Here is a 22,373-nt window from a genome sequence, read left to right on the forward strand (position 1 = left end):
TATATCTTGTGAATCAATCAGGAAAACAAAAAACAAAAAACAAAAAATGACAATTGTCCTGAGCTCGGATTGAACAAAAAGAAATTCCTTCCATTTACACCTCATATTTACAGAATAATGCCCTCATTCTCTCTACAAAATTCTTTAACACCAATACAAAGTATATCCTCCCCTGCCCCATGACTTTTAAACTTACAAAGGCGTACACGTATATACTCAAACTACCGCTATCAACTAGAATTGACTAACTACATCTGAGACAGTCTTCGCCCAGACCAATGCCTCATCCTGTAATAAATAATTAGTTGCGACTTCACAACAGGAACAAAAAAAGGTGGCAAATGACACCACCTCTAAGCTGTCTTCCAGCCAATCCTTAGCACCCCCATGACTGTTGTGCATTGCAAAAAAAACACCTCTGGCAATTCAGAAGGTGCCTGTTTATGCAGCCAAAGCATGATCTATGGGAACAAGGCTCAAACTGTGCATCGGCCTCACAGGCATAACAGATGCAGCTTTGGTTATCCTCCTCACTCTCAACAGTAAATCTCATAGTAACCGATTCCCTTGAATCTGTACTGCTCTTAAGGAGGCTCAAGAATTGCTCAAGCTGCCTCTGACTCTTTCAAAAGAAGCATCCCCAGGTTTTAAGAACCCACCCTGCAAATCGATGAACAATGGCTCGTTAGTTCCTAAAAGATGGTCATGCAAATGTGTGATCGTGAGGCGCTTGTACTGTGCTGTACATAAACGGGTGCCAATATAATAGGTCACTGCAAACGTAGACAACTGGAGAGAGCAGATATCAACAAAAAGCTGATATATACTACACTCTTGTATCCACAAGTAATATTCTATACAAATAATGGATGAGTCCAGAGGATTCTTACAGGTCTATGTGTACAACTATTTATCAGAAATTTGTGGAAAAACATTTAGGGACATCCTCTATTTCTCTTGGCAGGAAAAATTTATGTTCTTGCTAAATTTTCCTGCAACTTCAAAATAAATAAATAAACATGAAGTTTTATTCCCAATATAAAATGTTTTGTCAAACCCAAGTGTATTAATTAAGTATTTTCAAAGTCTATGCACAAAAGTGTACCAATAAACAATCAATTTCTACCAATGCTAAATTCAACTTCCAACGAAATATTTAAACCAAACAGATGTAGACAGCTGACATAAATGAATTATCAAAGGCTGTCCAACATGCTTTGAGTAGGGTTTCATTTCGCCTAGACCAAACACATACCAAAGTGAGAGTGAGGTTTAAAGTATGCGAACTAACCCAATTGTACTCCAACAGGTACTGGATCCCACAATGAACAGTAACAGCGCATTCCATGCTGGCAAAAACCCACACAACATCATTTTGCTCCCCATATTCCAGATCGATACTAGTATCTATCAAATTCAAGATGATTCCAACAAGGGGGGATAAGATCATTGCTCAGTTAATTTTATCTAGAGATTGACCCTGTCTTCTAATTGGCCTGCAGGAAGGAGACAAGTCAAACGTAAATTAAAATGAGATTAAGTACAATAAACAAAAGGAAACTAGGAAACGAGTGTCGTGCAAGGTTGTCCAAGATTATGTAATAGAGTTGCAGATTATCTTGCAGGCCTATGCCTTAGGAATTGTAATTTCTTAGTTTCTAGTCTTCCACCTCTTGACCATAACTTGTAATGGTGGAAGAGGATGTTTCTGAAGAATCTATGTAAGACATTAATTCATATCTATAAACAAAAAAACCCTAGCTTTTTTAGTATAAAAAAAAATGCGAAAATTGCAGTTGGCTACATGCCTTAAAAACAGTTAAATTTTCGTTCTTAAATGTGTAACTTGTTGATAGCAATAAATAAGTATCAGCTCCCATGTCATGTACGAGCTTCAGCACAGCTGTTAAAGCCTCATCTATGAGGATGTAATATGAACGAATTATGAATAAGCATCATTCCCATGGTGTTGCTCGTTAAAAGGAGATGATGTAATGAAAGGAGCCCTATCATGAGGGCCAAAAGTCATTTTGGAAGGGAAGCCTAGTCTTAAACACCAAAATGCCTCCAGTAATATTTGAATGATTTACTAACACACAAAGCATGTATAATCTGAATGGGTGTAAAATTTTGAAACCAATTTCGTCCTTTTAGAAAATTGAAAATGTAACAGAGGTATGGAGTTGTGACAACTGATGCGAGTTCTTACTTTTTTTTGCAGGCAAAATGTGTATATATTAATATTAATATAAAGTTACATAGATAGGATTCCACCATAAGTAACAAAAGGAGATCTTTCTACACTCTAGGGGGATCTAAAGTATAACTGATCCGGTTTTTCCAATTTTGCAACAAAAGTAATAGGATATTCATTTCTTATGTGGTGGAGGTTTTTGTGCCCTTGTGGATGGCGGAGAGTGGTCTTGCAGCATCCATTGTGGTTTGTATTTTTTCTTGGGTGTCGTCTGCCATGGTTCATCACCATCCTCCGATATATCCTCATCATCAGCAAAGTCTGCCCAATTGACCGCTCTCGAAATAAAGTTGGTTTCGTTCAATACATTGGAGAATGAGGACTCTGCTCTTGTTGTCGATGAGGAATATGAATCTAGAACTCTATTTATCCTGGCCTGAGCTCCAACAGCCTCTTCATTTGTAGAGATGAAGTTAGGTGCTATGCTGGGTGAAGTCCTATGTGCCACTGGGGAAACGAATGTTTCACCGACTGTAGATACATTCAGGACCTGTAAACCCACCGCCTCTTTGTTAGGGGATCAGAAGTTAGTCACTATGTTCGGTGTAGAGTCATTTGAAACTAGAGAGACTGGGATCCCCTTTACTGGATAGTTTGTCGATGTTGTTTGAGTCACTTTCTGCACCGTATCCTCATCAAATAAAGCCACTGTTTCAGTCGCTGCTGGACTCACAGGCGCTGCTGGACTCACCTGCTCTGCTGGACTCACATGTACTGCTGGACTCACAGACGCTGCTGGATTCCCATGCCCTGCTGGGCTCACATGTACTGCTGGACTCACTGTTCCTGTCGCTGCTGGACTCACTTTCTGTACCCCAACTAGTGTAGCTTGAGGGTCCATCACTTTCTCCACTACTGTACTCACAGGCCTTCGAATTTCCTGAATTTCCATATCCTGACTTTCCTCAACTTCTAGCCCTTCGAATCTATTTTGAACTTGAGTTTCTTTGTGCTGATCAGTGGGTTTAGGAATCCAGATTGCTTCGCCTTGTCTACTGGTTTCACCTTGCTTTTGTTTTCGTCCTCTCTTCTTTTGAGTTTTCTCCGCCAAATTTTCCGTTGGTGGAGTGGAATCAATTGCCACCTCTTTGTCCTTGTTCATTGCTCCTTTTAACTTCCTGCATTCTGTAACCAGGTGTCCCACTATTTTGCAATGTGTGCACATCTTGGGCAGCTTTCCAACCTCCACAGTTTGCCAGAATTGCACCTTCTTAGTCTTGACATAAATTTGCTCCGGTATTACTTCCGAGAGATCAACATCCACCAGTATACGGGCATAATACCCATAATCCCTATTCAGAGTTCTCTCATCTATTCGCATCGGGGAGCCTACTCCTCTAGCAATGGTCATAAGCGCTTCAGGCTCTCAGTATTCCTGACTTAGTCCTGGGAGTCTTATCCATACCAAGGCATGGGATTGAAGTTGGCTTTCTGGACAGAAGTTAGGCGTCCATTGACTGATGCGCATAATATTTTCCTCAAAATCCCAAGCTCCTTTCGACCATACCCTGTTAAGGTCCTCTGCAGTGGAAAATTTCAGGAAGAGATATCCTTTGCCGATAGGAGTGATAAGCCATTCACCCTTTGGCCGCCAGATTTTTTCTGCTATAATTCGAACTCTCTCTATTGGGACCTTCTGCAAATCAATTCTGCCCACCAAACAGTGTTTACAATAGATCAACCCTTGTTCATACACCTTTTCAGGAATGGTGATGGCACTCCATTCACCCATCTTTTCCGGCATAGGAAGTTCATAGAATTCCACCGGCTGTTGGTTTTGTTGCTTGGTTGCCTCTGCATAAGAAAGTTGTTTTCTTTGTGCGGCCTCCTCCTTTTCTAAATCCCCGACCACCACTTGTGTCAGCTGAGTAGCGGCTGTGATATGTCGTTAACTTTGGTTTTTCGAACTCAGAGATATCCATTTGGTGTCTTCTGTTTCAGAGCTTGCGCTGTTGCTTGATGAAGATTTTTACCCGAAACAGAGTTGAACTCGAAGAAGAAATAAGATAAGGGTTTCTCGCCAAACGAATTTTGCTATATTTGGTGCGAAAAAGAGTACTGGATCACGGAGACTACTTACGTTATTTCACAACCTATCTCCCAAAAATTGGTCCCCATTACCAAGTTAGTGGCTACCATTTACCAAGTTAGTGACACTTCTTACACGAGTCTATAGCTCTAAAAAACTAGGACACTTGCAAGATTACTGGTATACAGATACATTACATATCCAACTAAGTGACTGGTTATAAAGTGATCAAGTGACAGAAAAAACAGCTCATATCTTATAACAAAATCTGAAAACAGATATCAAAAATAAGAAAGTGACTGTCCTCACTGCTCAAACAGGATTACTGATACCAATTCAATGAAATGGTGACATGTCATCTTACATAAAGACAATGAAAGTAGAACTACAGGAAATAATAGTAACACAATCAGAAAGCAAGAATTGTGTGTAGGCATATGTATCTGTGTATGCATGTCAGTTTGTATAATCTCCGCGGGTGTGGGACAACGGCTAGCGACATTACAGAGACACAAGCTCACACATCCCATCCTCCTGTGTCCAAAATGAACTTAAACGGTAATTTTTGGAGATGATGATATCTCTATCAAACATCTCATACTGCATAATATATTATGTGGATCTACACATTAATATGGGCATTTGCCTGCTCAAAGATTAACATGCGACAAGAAACTTACATGTAGAAAAACTCAGTGTCTGCAGCTGAAGTGATGTGGTTTAGAATAAAGACAATCAACTCGGTGAGTCTACGAAGGTTTGTATCAGATCCTGATGGGAAAGCTTGAGGGATCTCCCTTGTACAGAATATTAGTACTCTAGCAAGATTGCATAAGAGATAAAAAACGACACTACATTTTCTCTGCTGCAACTCCAAGCCCTGCAACACCATAACCAAAGACAGAACAAAGTCAGAATTAATAAACAAAGTAATAAGTCCAAAAATCTTTTCCACAATATTCATAGGTCTGAATAGGCGGAACTGATCAGACCTGAGAAATCTTTGATAAATGAAATTTACTTTTGGGTTTTCACCAGTGTCATTGTCTCATATGTGTGTCACCATATTGTGTTGTCTTATCATCAAGTTAATATACCAGAAGTAACAAAGCTACATGCCTAAAGTCATCTAATGAAGATGGAGGATCTTGGGGGTTAATTAAGAGCAATCGGATCATCTGCTAACTATGGCAACAATATGATGTATCTTGTTGGCGGAAGCTTCAACAATAGATGAACATCAATTATGATTAATGGACAAACACCTAAATCTAGGGTTTAAACCTTCAAACATGAAGAAAGAAATAATATTCATAAACAACCAACCAACAATGAAGGCCTAAATGCCTTTATATAAGAAAACAACTACTAAATCTAATAGGAAACCATCCTAAATCATATTCCTAATTCAATTAGGAAACCAAATAAAATAGAAACTAATAATTAATTAATTAATTTAGAAACTTCCATGCTCGTGCATCAATCTCCCCCACTTGAAAGAAACTCGTCCTCGAGTTTGTTCTCTTGAAAATCTTCAAACCCGCAAAAGTTCTTCATAATCGAATACTATTCATATATATATAATATATTTAAAGAAAGGGAAGCAGTTTAGGATGGAACAATAAAGAAGGAAATTACTAAACAGCACAAAATAAAAACACTTGTCTAATCGTCTCACCATGCACACTATCTCACGCAGTCAACCATTTCTTCTCGGTACACATTTCTAGCTTCTTTCAAACGCCTAACCTGCTCACTGCTAGATTTATCCTTTATTTGTTTATTGGTTTCCTCCAACAAAGATATTGACTGAGACTGATGAGAGACATAATATGACGCCTGCATTCAAAAAAATTGAAGTCATTCTTTTTTCTTTCAGTAGGAGACAATACAAAATGATGACAGAAAAGTATCTTTAGTATTGACATTTTTGGCCAAACATTTTAGTAGCTTTTAAGGCTAGTAGGGCACATTCAAATTAGTTTTGTAAGAATACAAGATGATTATGGATCAAGTATCGGTATTATGAACATTTTTTGGTCAAAACATCTTAGGATACATTCCAAACTTCCGTATTTACGGAAAACTAAAAACCAGTGAAACTGATATAGAACTAATTCTATGTATGCTTTTTGGTGCATAAAACCTTTGTATACTAGATATGTCAGAACAAAATTTCTTGATTAAGAGATATACTAAATGGTTAAGGAATAACAATAAAAAAAAAATGAAGACTATAGAAAAACAATTCGTGTAGAAACTAGAATGTACAACCATGAGGGCAATAACATATCTATGGTCGTTAGAACTGATTAATTAGACTTTACTCATCTCAGGCAGCACAAATCACTTAACTTGTCCCACGGAAAAAGTATTTTTACTGGACAGAAAATACCAATAATGCTGAATTTCTATATTGTACTCCACCAAGAAGTGACTAAATTTCATGTATAAGTGTATAACAGTAAATGTGGACCCCAATGAGTTCGATGTGCAGGTACAATAGTATGGGAGTTGGTAGATACATAACTACATGGATGACTTCTGAGAACTTTCTCGATGCTATATTAATGTTGCATTGGACTTTCAGTACTGTGACTCATGTTTCATTCAAGATCTGGATCCGGCTGGAACACAAATTGTGGACGCGTGGCATGCTTCTGCTTGGCCAACCCAACTTCATAAAATAAGTACCCCCGTATTATGTGCTCAAATCAAGCGGGAAGGGGGGTTGCCTAAATCTTGTTAACTAAATTACTTCACAACTAGGCATTAAACAACACAGGTTTATTGTGATCAAGTGTTCCACTAGCCTTCAACACAAATATTGGTGACCAAAAACTTACCCCTTTAATATAAAAAGTAAAAATACACTATCAACTCCAGATTAGCGGAGCACCTGTACATAGATAATATGCATCGATGTTCTACAAGGGGACCAACACAAGATATGATACAATATGTGACTGCTAAATGGTTTGAAATAGAGATAGTTTGATCTCCTCACCTGCTTCAAGTTTGGAGCAAGACCTAAATGATACAATAAGAGCATAGCATCCAAAAGTTCCTCCTCTACAAGTGTTTCTGAAGTTAAGTGGCTTGCCCTTGGAACACTCCTCAGGTGCTGCACCAGTCGATAATTAAATTCAGAATCTGCTTGGTCACTAGAACTGGGTTTATCAACTATTTCATCATTCAAGCTTCCGTTACTGCAATCAGTGGAAACATGGGCAGATCTTTCTGGAATAGAGTTTTTATGGACTCTTGATCCTTTGGCACTGTATCTAATCTGATTGCTTGAGATGCTTAGAAAATCAACATCGGAGCTTGAACAACAGCATGGCTTCTGCCGTGAAGAGTGGGTTACATGTGCTTCTTCATTATCCACACAGCCTTCCTCCCACCGAATCACTTCTCTTTCCTCATCATCCAGAGGGTGAGCTTTCAATAGATGTGTAAATGATCCTCCCAGTCTAGCAATGTCAGACCTCTGAGGATCATTTTTAGCAAACAAGCTTAAAGGGAAGCTCTGCTCTCCAACCTTATGCAGAAAACCTACATCAGCTCTAGCTCTTTTGCAAGTCTTTAATCCATCCACATATGTCACTCCTACCGAATCCTTCAGATAGGAAATGAAGGATAACCGTGTACAAAGACACAATAACTGAGTTGCTTGAAATTCCTGAATGAGCCAGATTGTGGTTTACACCTCTGTTCTTTAGTAAGAAGTTCTGTAAAAAAGTCCTAAATACTGAACCTGGTAACTGAGGAGGTGCTATGGGTGGTATGAACTGTATGACCAAGCGACAGAGTTCCCTATGCATCTCTTCAATCTGCACAGAAATGGCCAGCTAATCAGTGACATACTAATATCTTTTAGTTCAAGATTCAAACCATCCTCATTTTTCATTTTAGTGTTTTCAGTTAAAAGCAAAAACTAATTAACCAGAAAACAAGGAAGAATATGCTCATCCAAAGACAGTTCCCACAAATCAATAAATGGGACAGTTTTCTTCGTGAGAAAAGTAGATAAAAAATATGGCAGTAATCTTTCTTCTTCAATCTCTTGCAACATGGAAATACATAAGGCAAGAGATACCTAGGTGACTGGCATTATCTTTTTCTGCACGTTTTTGAAAATATAAGAAGCAACTATTTCCATGTTGCCTAGAAATGGATAAAAGTAAGGTTTCTTCTTATGTAAAAGCCTAATTCAAAAACTTCACTTTACGTGCATGAAACAGTAATGTACCACAGTTGAATACATGAATATATGATACCATAACAAATTAAAACAAAATTAAATAGAATAAAGGGTGAACTAGTATTACCCCCCCACTAGATGAGCCAATTAGGATTTCCCCCCCACTAGATGGGAAATTAGGGTCTCCCCCCTAAATACACACAAAAAAATTTCGGTCAACCCACTTTGACTTTTTTTTTGTATGTATTTAGGGGGGAGACCCTAATTTCCCATCTAGTGGGGGGGAAATCCTAATTGGCTCATCTAGTAGGGGGGTAATACTAGTTAACCCTAGAATAAAATAAAGTACAATATTCAATATGAACCCCGCCATTATACTGTTAACTTCACCCAAACCCACTTGTTCTATTCCTTGTCATCAATATAAGGTTTATCATCTAAAACATTTTTTCACATTCCTTGTCATCAATGTAAGGTTTATCATCTAAAGAATTTATTCTCGTTTGTTACTGATAATACAATCATACACCTAATGCACAAAATACTGCTTTACTAATATTGCGAGAAACCAAATCCTGTATTTACAAAAAGGAACAAGCACGTAGATACCTTAGTGACAGCCTCAGATAAAGCTGTAGTTGTCATCATCACACTACCTTCATGTGACACATCCTCACAAGAACCAGGCCACCAAACGGATGGTATCAAGTACTGCAAATCCTGTTTGTTTGGGCCTTTTCTTGAGAGAACCCTTCCAATAAGAACTCAAAATCTGATGAATTCCAACAAAGCACCATCAGTTCCTCTTGCCTCAGAATGTGGCCTGTCAACGCAAGGTAAGAATAAGATCCGGAAAATGGACAGTCCATCAGAACCAGCGGGGATGTTTTGCAGCTGCAGGAAAGAGCATTGATTGCATGCTGGAATACCCCATGAGAACCCCTATATTCTAAGGACTCTGTCTAACCTCTCATAGTCATGTGGTGCCCGCTTTCCAAAAATTTCCATTAAGAACGATACAAATGGCCCCCACCCAATATATTCACTGTGTCCAGCTTCCATGTCAATAGCAGAGAAAAGTTCCTCACATATCACATGTGAGATTGGATGAAAAAGATCATCAAGTGGCGAAAATCTTTTTAATCTTCTCAATTTCTCAACAGAAGTTGAAGCAGCTTCTCGACAAATTGAAGCTCCAACAGCCGTGATAAACATTGCAACAAGTGGCAAGGGACTTGGACGCCGGAGGAGCTTGAAGAGGAAGAAACCCTCCAATAGGATACTTAAAGGGACGAGAACCAAAGTTCAGATCATAACGCTCGCCTTGAGAAAGAGAAACTGTTGGATAATACCCAAGTCCAGGCTCCATTTTATGAACCACATCAAATGCCACCCCTAGAGAGACACCATTTCTGTAGAACGAGATCTCATCATGGTCCAAATTGATACAACATCCTATCACATGCCCAATAACCCAGGACTGACCATATGTCTCTGCATCTTTGTTCCATTTGGTGACCCTTCTCCCATCGAACGTATATGAATCTTCAGCATCTCCTACACCCTTGTGATCAGTGAAGGGACAGGAAAAGGTGGCCCACCCAAGCTGCTGTACTCCAGAAGTTTCTAAAATCACTTCATACATCCATTTTCCTTTCCAAACACAACTATTCACTCTGGCGCTACTAAACATGGAAAGGCTCTCGACAAGCAGAGGTTGCTTCAAAATCCGAATATCTCCACATATACTGGCTTCGTCAATCGCAACAGTGTGGGGTCCAAATCCATTATTAAGAATGCATATTCCATCTCTAGTGCTATACATGCAATTCAAATCCCGGAATCTCAAAACCTCATTCTTCACAATAGACCAAACAAAATCATCATCAATTCGACAAATTGATGGATCAATTGTTTTGTAAGGGAGATCAAATTATGTGCTCAAGAGTTCTCTCAACAGGCTGCTGTCCTATTTCGTTGCAGTTAGAAACAAGATGGGCTTTCTGATTCTTGGCTCTTCGATCTTCCCCAGCTAAAATCACAGCCAAACCCGACGACATCCCACCAATACGTGGCGAAAACCCACCAATCCTTAGACCCTCTTCAGCCATAAATTGGGGAGGATGGGGTTGCCTCCCCCAATTATCAAACACTTCTAAACAAACTCAAATTCCAACTCCCAACTACTTAATCAACTTAACATTCCCATCAAATTCACACTCTACAAAACTCAAATACCAATTCCAGCACTAATAATCTCTAATCCCTCAAACTACAGAAAACCCACATCAGCAAAATATATAATAACAGACATATACTCATTCACAAATCTCAATTTAGCCAACTCTGTCACCAATAATCCCCACAAGAACAAGAACCCTCTTTGAATCGATGAAATCGGGATCGATCCCTCACAATAATCTCTCGTTCATAGATCTTAGAAATAAGCTTAAACACAGCATGACAATCGCCACATATCCTAAGGTTCTTAATCACTTGAATTGAGGTCCCAGCACCAGTATTAATTAAACCAAAAGCTATGGCCAACTTCTCACTGTGATGACATAATGCAATTTCCTTTTCCTCCTCTCCAATATCATGCAAAACATAACAAGTTTCAGGCACATAACCATATTCTTAAACTCTAAAACCAATCTCATCTAATTTTCTGTAAATCTCTCTCCAACCTGGGTGGCTTTGATCACCATTAAAGAACTTGTGTATCGCACCTTCCACTTCAATGAAGCTGAACCCTGGGACCTTTTTCACATCACGACTTCTCATGGCCTCTCTAACTCTCCCAACATCGTCCCATCTCTCATGGGCAGCATATGTATTGGACAATAACACAAAGTCACCATCACTATTTGATCCCATTTCTAGTAATGCTCTAGATGCACGTTCTGCCATCTCAACATTCCCAAATGTCTTTGAAGTTCCAAGTAAGGTCTGCCAGAGAACCACATCAGGGACCATAGGCATAGATGTTATCATTTGGTAAGCCTCTTCGAGACACCATGCTCGACCCAAAAGGTCGACCACACTCCCAAAATGCTTTACGTTTGGTCTCACCCCAAAATCCACCATGGATCTAAATAGACTAGCCCTGCATGGTTACACGCACAAAGTGCGGCAAGGTACGTAATTCCATCTGGTACCACACCAACGCGTCCCATTTCATTAAAAAGTTCAAGTGCATCTACTCCATGTCCATGCATAGCAAACCCCATGATCATGGCATTCCACGAAACAAGACTCTTCGAACAATTCATCGAATTGAAAACATTCCTAGCCTTCTCCACCAAACCACACTTTGCATACATATCAATGACTGCATTACACACTTGCACATTCCCATCTAAACCATTTTCCTTGACAAAACTATAAACAGCTTCACCTTCACCTAAAGCACCTAAGTGTGAACACGCAGAAGGCGCCCCAAGTACCGTAACCTCATTCCGCTTCAACCCTTGAAACCCCATTCTCTTAAACAACTCCAAAGCATCTCTAGCTCTACTACCTTGAGCTAAACCAGAAATCAAAGCATTCCAAGTAGCAATATCTCTGACACCCATTTCATCAAACAATCTCTCGGCATTATTGAAATCTCCCATTTTGGCATAAACATCCAACAATGCATCAGCTTGAAACACAAATCTAATAACATGACAATGTATCTGTCTAGCTTGAAAAATAGCTAAAATTCTTGCACAAGCTTTTAAAACAAATGAACAAGTAAGTGCATCAGGTCTATTTTCACTAAAAAACTAGACTTGTAATACTTAATTTCGAGGAGTTTTGTACGTGAAAATGGCCAGTTGTTATGGGGTGAGATTGGAATTGTCTTATTTGTTGAAAAGATTTGAATTTTGAGAGGAGAGATTCAAATGGCAGTGCCATATTGGAGGGAACGAGGTGGACTAGTTATATTCGACTAGCAGCGGTATTGACACCCAATTTATGGGACTACCACCCCTTTGGATGTTTCTAACTTTCTAAAGGTAAAAATGATAATATATGACATATATATATCATTTACCAATGGCTCTCCCTTTGGATGTTTAAAGGTAAAATGATAATATATGACATATATATATCATTTAAAAGTAGAGAGCCATTGGACTCCATTTAAAAAGTCTGCTTAGTCCCATAAAGTGGGGTGCCAATACCACGCCCCTTTCGAGTAAAGGGTTCCTAGTTCCTATCCAAAATTTATTTTTATTGTACATAAAAATAATTATTTTAAATTTATTGGGTCAAAATATGTAAATTCCGAATTTCGTAATGTGTAATCAAGATGGTAAAATGCATTTCCACATATACCCTTTTAATCGAACTTTGTTTTCTGAATGTTTGTAATATAATGGAACCCAAGAAGGTAAAATTGGAAGGGTCACGATATTTACACCCTACTTTATGGGATTGGCACCCCTTTCACAAAAGGGTACATTGATCTTCGTTCTTTGCGTATATATATGATTTCATTCACACACTCAAACACGACTAATTCAAGTTATCTTGCTCACGTACACGTTGCAATACACTTCAAGCAAGAGAATCGTCCCAAACCTAAAAACTATAACACTTGATTTACTTCACTAGAATTAACTTTCAAAGGAATCTATGTGAGAAGGATTTTGATTAGGATTTATTTGACTACTTACTAGGTTACTTGATAAAGGAATCTATGCAAGTTACTAAAGACAAATTTTCGCTAATTAACTTACTACAAGAGAGAAATAGAGAGGGATGGGTGGAGAGTTAATCTATTCAAGCAAAATTAGCTACCTTAGCTTAGAATGCCAATTCACAGTTGTCTCTAATCCATTTTTAGTTCATAGACAAACACCGAAACGGATGAGAGTGTTGATCCCTAGCAAAAATACACCTATCTCTAAGTGCATCCTGCTAGCATAAGGAATTGAACTAGTAACCAGTAACTGATGTTTCATCTTTGAAATACCATTCCAATTCCTGGTTTTATTCTACACTAGCAGTTCAATTTTTACAGTCTAATTCTTCTTCCAGTTAGCGCTACGACTAGCCCTTGATGTCACACATTCACGACGCGACCTTATCTAGAGCTCCAGACTCAAAATTTGGATCACTGTCATTTTGTGACAGAATATAAAATATAACCTATGTTCCTAAGAAATGATTTAGGTCTCCTAAAACGGAGTCTGATCTTTACATGAGCGTCATTAACCCTCCACTAGGGAGGGCTTTAGCTCATGATCATGAGAATCAAAATCTAAACAAAATTTCAAGAAAGATGAAGGAGAAAAAGAAAAAGAAAGAAAGAAGTCCTAAATTATACTAGAAGAAAATCTTGACGAGGATGAATTCTCTCTTGAATGTAAATGTTCTAATCTCTTGTTTAGATTTGTTGCTAAGTTTGCGAACTTCCAAAAAGTCGATGTGGAGCAAGAGAAGAGAAAAAACTTACAAGAGGTGGTAATACATATTTCATCTCCAAATGCACAAAAGAGCAAAATCTGCATTTGATTTTGACTTCATCATCAATGACAAAGTCATGCTTCCCTTGCTTCCCATAACAACAAGTTGTAGATGGATCTAGTTCCACACTTGATTCATCATCATCTTTAATGTCCACCCGCAGAAGATCATAAAAGGTTGTAAGCTTCATGAGCAAAATCTGACTTATTCACATGTACTCGACTTATACTAGCAAAAACAATGTGATTACAAAGCTTAACAAAAACACATAACAGAGCTAATAACAAACACACTAGGATCAACATAACATTATTTCTTTTGCTTGTACTTCTACATGAATACCAAACTTAATGCAGAAAAATCAATCAAGGAACTAATCGCACAGGATGTAAGGATGTAAGAGCAAAACAATAATTAGCCATAAGATATGAACTAATAATTCTCATCATTTTTTCACAAGCTTGGGTTTCTCAATGCCATAGTTTACCCAATGCAGACAAAGTTCCTTGTCTTTATTTGGTTTAGCTTGTTCCTTATGCTGAACATTTATATCCTTCCAAAATGGCACTCGTAGGACATAGAAGAACAGAGGTGGACATTTACATCCTTCATGTTAAACATTTATATTATTGTTCTAATAGTATTGGATTAATGCCAAAAGGTAGGCAGGTGAATCAACGTTAAAGATTAAGATTCAATTTTAATAATGAAGTGTAAATGATAAAGATCCAGAAAACTTCAAATAAGTCAGAAACTTACAGCAGGAGTTTTAGAGGAGCCAACGTCACCGGATGCAACAACAACAACAAAATCATATTCAGACTAGAGCATTTCAAGGTGTTTTTCTTCTTTTGTTTTCTCCAACGGCTTGGGCGTTTCAACTCCAAAGTTGAACTCAAAATTAATTTGTTTCTTTCCGCCATTTGGTAAAGCTGATTCTTCATTCTAATGGTTTCCATTCTTCTCCCAAATAGTATTCAAAAAGAAACCGGAGAGAGATTTAACTGGCAGAACACCTACAGACTGTACTTCTTCCTTTCCCCCTACTTCATTAGCACCATGTTCACCTTTATTATTACCTTCATCACTGTCCTCATAATCCTCTTCATCGTCAGGTTTGACATAATCATCAATACCATCGACATCCTTATCATTAGCATCATCGAGTACATTCTTTCCTCTCTCAGAAAAGCCCTTTTCCAACTCAGCATTACTTCTTTCATCCCTCCCTTTCCAATCACTAACTACAGATTTTACTTTCTCCAGACATCTCTTTTTTAGTTCTAGACCCCTTTCATGCCTCTCCCTCTGCTCTCCATCGTTCTGAAAACAAGACTTTGAGCTACTCCTTCTCAAAGTAACTTTATCACTTGACGTCCCCAAATTTCTTCTCTTTCTGGACATACCCAAATGCACTTCCTTTGTTACGCTCATTTCACCATGATCATTACCCTTGTCAATATCAATATCATATCACCACCGTTATCAATAGCAACATGATCGCTATGAATACCCTCACCTATATCAGCATCGTCACAACCACCAACCTTGTCACTATCAAGTTTATCACCAACAACATCTTCAGCACCACAATCCTCGATAATATCCATATCCTCACCAGCATCAGACAAGTCGCTTGTGGAGACAGATTTGTTAACACCATTACCGACGCTAATATCAACAACATCATCAAAACCACCACCATCGCTAATATCAAAAGCGTTAGACAAATTACTTGTGGAGACAGATTTGTTAACACCATCAATCTCGTTCATATCAACAACATGCTCATCACGATCCTCACCAATATTGACATTATAACCACTAGTCCACTACTACCCTCCTCAATATCTACATTATCACCAGCATAAGAAAAGTCAGTATATTCAATTTTAACAACCAGCAACATCATCATAATCCTTCTCTCCGTTATTTTCTCCACATGCGAAATGAAGTTTTCTTCTTAAACTCCAACCTGTATCATGACTAGAAGAACCGACAGTTTTTGTATTTGCAAGATTGCCCAAAGGCCCTTGCTTTATTATACTCACACCATTCTGAGTTTCATCTTGTACATCATAACCGTTGTTGTTGACATCTTCCTCCTCCTTGTCACTTTCATCATCATCAGTATTTGAAACAACCTTTTTTCTGTTTGTAGATGTACCCAAAATCCCTTTCTTTCCACTTAGAACATGTTTCTGAACCATTTTAGTCTTCCTACCACCTTCATCGGTATTAGAAACAACATATTTTCTGCCGGTAGACTTTCCCAAAATCTTTTTCTTTGCACTCGTAATAGGTTTCTAAATTGTTTCAGCCTTCCTATGACCTTTATTAGTATGGGTGGCACCATCATCAGTATCACTTAACGAACTAATAATTTTTTCCTTTGCAGATTTCCCAAAATTCCTTTTCCTTCCACTTTGAGCATTTTTCTAAACAGCTTTACCCCTCTTATTACCCACATAATTATCTTGGTTAGGATAATCATCAATATCATTTGGAGTACGAAACCTTTTTCTCTTTGCAAATTTCCCCAAAACCCTTTTCTTTCCACTCTAGTCATTTTTCTGAACAACTTTACCCCTCCTACTACCCAAACCATTATCGTCGTCGGCATCATCATCAATATCACGTGGTGTACTGATAAGCACCCAAAACTGTAATATGAAACCCCATTAAGACATATAAATTTGGTTAATTATGCGTTTAATAATCATGAAATAAATATATTTTCGTACTTTTGCGCAGTAAACATAAAAATATTGGTTAAACCTGCGTTAAAAGCACGGGGAACGACGTATATATGAATTTTTCCAAATCAGCCATGTAAAGCCCAACAAATCCGCACAGAAGCATCAAACTTCCGAAGCTCCTACCTTTTGAACCAGAACTCCGAATGCGACAAGTGAGCTGCTCAGACAATCAGGGCGATGAACTCTACGCATAGCCGGGAAGTTGTAAAATTGCCAAAAGACCGGACCACCACTGGACTGCACGTGGACCCACTATACGGGCCTGTAAGATTTGATGAGTCATCAATCATGGAGTATGTCAAGACAAAAAATGCCAAATTATTGGTGCAAAGTTGATACCTTGCATGTAATTAATTAGATTAGGTGTTAATAGTGAAAAAAAGGCAAAGTGTCACTTTGTTTTAATGTGGTGGGTAAAAATGAAGTAAATGTGGTTTGGTGTTTCACGTGGGAGGAAATGAGATTTCTCTCAAATGGAGAAGAAAACAAAACAAGGGGGACAATCCATTTACTCCCTTGACTTCTTTTCCTTTACCTTGTATTATTTTCGTTCCTTAGTTTTAGATAGCTTTTAGTTTTGGTTTTGGAACAAAAGCTTATATAGTTTTAATGGAGGAAACTTTGTTTTCTTCTAGTGGATATAAAATCTAAATGCAAGTGAGTTTTTATAGTTAGTTTTCTCTTTTTGTTCTCTCCCCCTCTTTTTACATTATATATTAGTCATCTTTTAACCCAAGGACCATGAGCTAAACCTCCCCTTTGTGGGGAGTTAATAATACTCATGTGAGGGAAAATCTTTGTTATTTGGTTTAGTGAGTTGTTTAGGAAGAACAACTAGACCTACATCCTATCCCAAAATGATAGTTGGTGTAGTGTTTAGTTAGGGATCAAAGTGATAAGCTTAGAGATAAGTCATTGCTTTGGTTCTACATGCTAGTATGTATGAGCTTAGAGATGAGTCACATATGTTAGGGATCAAGTTTTCTTTTATTAGGACTTGTCTAAGAGTTCTAGGAAGATTAGATGCACTTACTAAAATCAAATAACAAAAGTTATCTTCACATGAGGAGAATTAACTCTCCACTTTTGTTTTATTAAAATTTTATCTTGTCTTAGTTGCATGTTTACATAACTTAATGTTTTAAATTTTTGTATAGTAAAGAAACCAAGTATTTAGTATTTATAAAATCATAGCTAAACTTACTCATTAGTTTTCTAAAAGAGTAAAACCAAGTTGTAAGTGGTCCTAGAATTTAGGTTGGTTCGAATCCCTACTCCAAACAATATGAACACGAAGATCGTAAGGAAAAATATCTTTGAATTCGCACTTTGGCCAAAGAAGAGATTCAAATCTCTAATACAGCAAAAAGGTGAATATCAAAATGGCGCCGCTGCCATTCTAAAGACCCAAGGACCTGGGCTTGCAAACTGGAATTGCTCCAAGGGGAAGCCCCCACGCTCATCCTTTCATATATTTCTTTTTCTTATGTTTTCTTCGTTTTTTTTGAAATTTCCCGCGTTTTTGCTACTGATCCGCATACTGGTTTTGGTTGTATTGACAGGTTCCAAATACTAGGACCTGGAAACTAGGCTACAACAACCACTAAGCTTACTGTAAAATATTTGGTCTGCTGTGCACGTTTCTTTTATTTGGTGGACTTGCGGGAAGCTTGCAGGTTCCAAATTTTCAATATTTTTGCATGCTTCACATGTATGTAGTTATTATGTCGTAGTTAATGGACTATATTTTGCGTATTAGTTTAGTAATATGCATGAATCATGTGAATACGCCTGTGAATATATATATGCGGTTAAGTGGTCATGAATTACATATTAATGTATATATACATACAAATGGTACTGTTTTGCATGGTTATCTATATATATAAGTCACATGTTTAGCATATATATTACCGAGGTTGTATGAATCAGTATATCACTTAGCCGGATGTATCCAGAGGGATATAGGTTCAACTCAGCTGTCTCTCCCCCCCCACCCACACACACACACACACACCCACCAAAACTTTGACTGTATGAGTGGTTATTTTCATGTTGGCATATATAACTTAGGAGTTATACATAGTAATTAGGGTGTGTTTTGGTATTTTGGCCATAACTTTGGTTACGGTTCTCTGAATCACGCGTGTGAGCTCAATTCGGAATCTCAATTCGGTGGAGGTCATTTTCGAGGTCAAAATCAACTGTTTTCCCCTCCAAAATCATCATTTTAGAAAATTGTGTTGTTTAATAAGTCGATTTTGTCATGAAAGAGGAGAACATTCCAATGAGGGTTAAAATCTGAGTTGGGTAAGTTGTTTCTAAATCCTAAGGGGTGAAGCTGCTCTCTATATGACACTTGCAATCTCAATGAGTATTGATGAAATCGAATTATTATGCAATACAAGAGTCGTATTTTAGTCTAGGTAAAATACGCCGCCTGTTTAGTTTACGTTTTCACATATTAGTATATATATATGCGTCGCGATAATATTTTCACATGCTACCGTATCTAAATCACGTATGAGTAATTCAAATTTGCTCAGAATCGTAGATATACATCTACGCAATATCGATTTACAAATTAGCGCATATATCATTATTATCGATATATATTTGCCTGTACGTATGGAAATAATTATCGATGATACAACCTTGCCTATTCGTATAGCTATACGTATGAGTAGAGTATCTTCACATGCTACTGCATCTAGTATTGTATGAGTATATCGTATTTGTATGCTTGTATTTTCATCCTTGCATAAATCTTAAAAAAAAAAAAAAAAAAAATTAAGAACGACCTTGCATAAATTTTAATTCCATAAATCTTAATCATATTCCAACGGTGTCTAGGAAACTTGACAGATTGAGGTTACTTAATTAGAACCGTGCTTGCACGGAAAGCCTCCCTCATATCTCTCTTGTAACCTAGCCGTTGGTTTATGCACACGTATTCCTCGCTTCACTGCTACATTAGCAGCAGCTTAGGCTTACGTTGTCCAACTCTAATACTTCAAGAGAATCATAGAACTCAAGTAATAATAAATTCCTTCTGTAAATTAGATCTAATTTTATGCTTGCATGAGATTAAGGTCTGGTTCCACTAAAGAATTTGAACATACCTATCGTCGAAAAAAATACGATAAACAATTGCGCAAGTTCTCACCTAAATTTTTTTCTTCTTCTGTTAATTACCTTCATCAAGATCCTTCGTCGCCATTACCTTCTGTCATAATGGCTGACGATCCTCCACCAACTGAGAAGCCCCTGTCGGATTTCTATACTGCATTACAGGAAGGACCTTCTTCCTGAATCAAACTTGAGGACATTGTCGGTGATTTTCGTATCCCGCCAAAAGTTTTTAGTTTGTTACCTGTGTATCATGGTTTAGATCACGAAAAACCGTACAATCATCTTCGTAGGCTTCAACAAGTGGCCACAACATTTCACCATCCAGCTGTCTCTAAGGAACAACTCTTGCTTCGGCTATTTCCATTCACTTTAGCAGAAAAACGTCAATTTGGCTTGCAGGACAACAGCCACAATCCATAGACACATGGAATAAACTTGTTCAAGCTTTCATGCTTCAATTTTACACTCAAAAGAAAACTACTGAAATGCTTCAGAAAATTCAATTCTTTCGTCAAAATCCTCATGAATCCTTTACGGAAGCATGGAGTCGCTTTACTGATATTCTTTTAGAATGTCCTCATCACCAACTAGACAAAGCCGTCCTTGTTCATTCATTCTTTAATGGACTTTCTGATCACCAAAAAGAAACTCTTGATATAATGAACGGTGGTTGTTTCATGGGCAAAGGAGCTACTGAAGCATATACTTTTCTTGAAAAACAAACGAAAAAAGGTACACACTGGGGTAACACTGAGTCGTCTAGATCATCAAAGGATACTGTAACAAAGGCTACATCTATTTTTGAGGTAAAACCCGATCCCGAATTAAAAAATTTGATAGAATCCCTAACTAAAAAAGTAGATGCCCTTGCAGTTCAAGTAAACGATCAACTCCCAAAACAGGTCATGAACGTTGACACATCCCCATGTGTTCTTTGTCTCAGTCCTGACCATCCTGATGCTTATTGTCCCTTGTTATATGCCTCCCCTTCTCAACTATCAGAAGAGGCATGTGCATTCAACATTCCTAATGCACCTTGGCGACATCATCCGAATTTTGCTTGGCGCCAGAATAACCAATAGCTGGGGGCTCCTCCAGGTTTCGCTAATCCACCTGTTCGACCAACCAACAACTTTATTCCATACCACCAAGGAAATAATCAACAATACCAACAAAGTCAGAATCAATTTCAAAATACTTCGGATGCTAACTATCAAACCAACCACGCCTTTGTTCGGTAATCCAAATCCTATCTATAATCAACAACTTCTCAGCAATAATCATGATCTAGTACCTGTTGCACAACCTGCGCCACTCGTTACGGATAGGACAAGTGAGACTTTTTTAGCTTACATGAACCAACAATCTCAAATTTTAACGCCTATCCAACAATCACTTCAACAATTGGCGCTTAAAAAGAGTCGAAAAGGTGTGTTTCTGGACAAGCGGTTTCCAAACCCTAAGCCCGAACAAACACGCCTTTGAACTCACCAATGCACTGGTACAAGTACTCTAACCAAGGTGAGGTGCACGCAATCACTACTCTTCGATCCGGAAAATCAGACAAATCAAATCATTATGCGGATGATCAACCAAAGAAATCCGGCGGTTCATATGAATCTATTTCCAATAATGAACCTACGGAGGATTCACCAAATACAACAAAGTCAACATCTCAGAATTTAGGAAACAAGCAAGTGGACCCCTTTGTCAAATTCCGCCCTAAGGCACCGTTTCCTGCACGCTTGGCAAAGAATAAACCTGATGAGAATTTTGCTGAAATTCGGGAGACTTTTCAGAATTTGACAATCAACTTACCTTTTCTCGACGCCTTAAAGCTATTGCCAAAACATGTAAAATTTCTGACAGATATGTGCACCACAAAAAGGAGAACTAATGTTCCTCAACAAGCGTTCCTCACTGAACAATTTCCATTCATCACCGAACACAATGGTATAGTCAAATACAATGACCCTGGTAGACCAACGGTTCCATGCACCTTAGGTGACAAATATACAGCTACTGCGCTACTAGACCTAGGAGTTAGTGTGAACTTACTTCCATATTACTTATTTAAACAACTAGGTCTTCATGAGCTGAAACCTACCACCATGACTCTACAGTTAGCCGATCGTTCCATTAAGTATCCAAAAGGAATTATGGAAAACGTCCTTGTAAAAGTCCAAGACTTTTTCTATCCTGTAGATTTTGTTATTTTGGATACAGAAGCTGCATGTGATTCTATTCCTATCATCTTAGGACGTCCGTTCCTAGCAACTGCTAATGCTCTTATTAACTATAGGGATGGTTCCATGACCATGTCATTCGGAAATCTTTCGGTCAAGGTAAATGTGTTCAAGATGATGAAACAAATTCCGTCAGGCGACATTGATGGTGAGGTGAACGGGGTTGATAGTATTGTGCAAGAGTATTTAACAAACACTTTTCACGAAGATGAAGTATACCAATTTCTTTCCTTTAGCGATTCTGAATTTGAGGACGATGATTATACACAAGAAGTAAACGAGTTATTAGAGT

At 38.1% G+C, this 22,373-nt stretch overlaps 2 pseudogenes across 1 annotated transcript; both read right to left on the reverse strand.

Annotated features, from left to right (window-relative positions):
• Nucleotides 1–69: 69 nt before the first annotated feature.
• On the reverse strand, nucleotides 70–10,598 carry LOC147524192 (E3 ubiquitin-protein ligase RKP-like; annotated as a pseudogene). The gene is made up of 7 exons (XR_015202772.1): nucleotides 9,097–10,598; nucleotides 7,291–8,116; nucleotides 5,962–6,122; nucleotides 5,670–5,673; nucleotides 4,964–5,163; nucleotides 1,292–1,496; nucleotides 70–660 (listed from the first exon to the last, which is right to left on the reverse strand). The product of XR_015202772.1 is annotated as an E3 ubiquitin-protein ligase RKP-like (transcript).
• Nucleotides 10,599–10,836: 238 nt separating this feature from the next.
• LOC147524193 (pentatricopeptide repeat-containing protein At1g34160 pseudogene) lies at nucleotides 10,837–14,134 on the reverse strand (annotated as a pseudogene).
• Between the last annotated feature and the right edge of the window lie 8,239 nt (nucleotides 14,135–22,373).

The sequence above is a fragment of the Coptis chinensis genome, chromosome 1 (genome assembly GCF_015680905.1).
Source record: "Coptis chinensis isolate HL-2020 chromosome 1, ASM1568090v1, whole genome shotgun sequence".
In the NCBI taxonomy this organism is placed as follows: Eukaryota; Viridiplantae; Streptophyta; class Magnoliopsida; order Ranunculales; family Ranunculaceae; genus Coptis; species Coptis chinensis.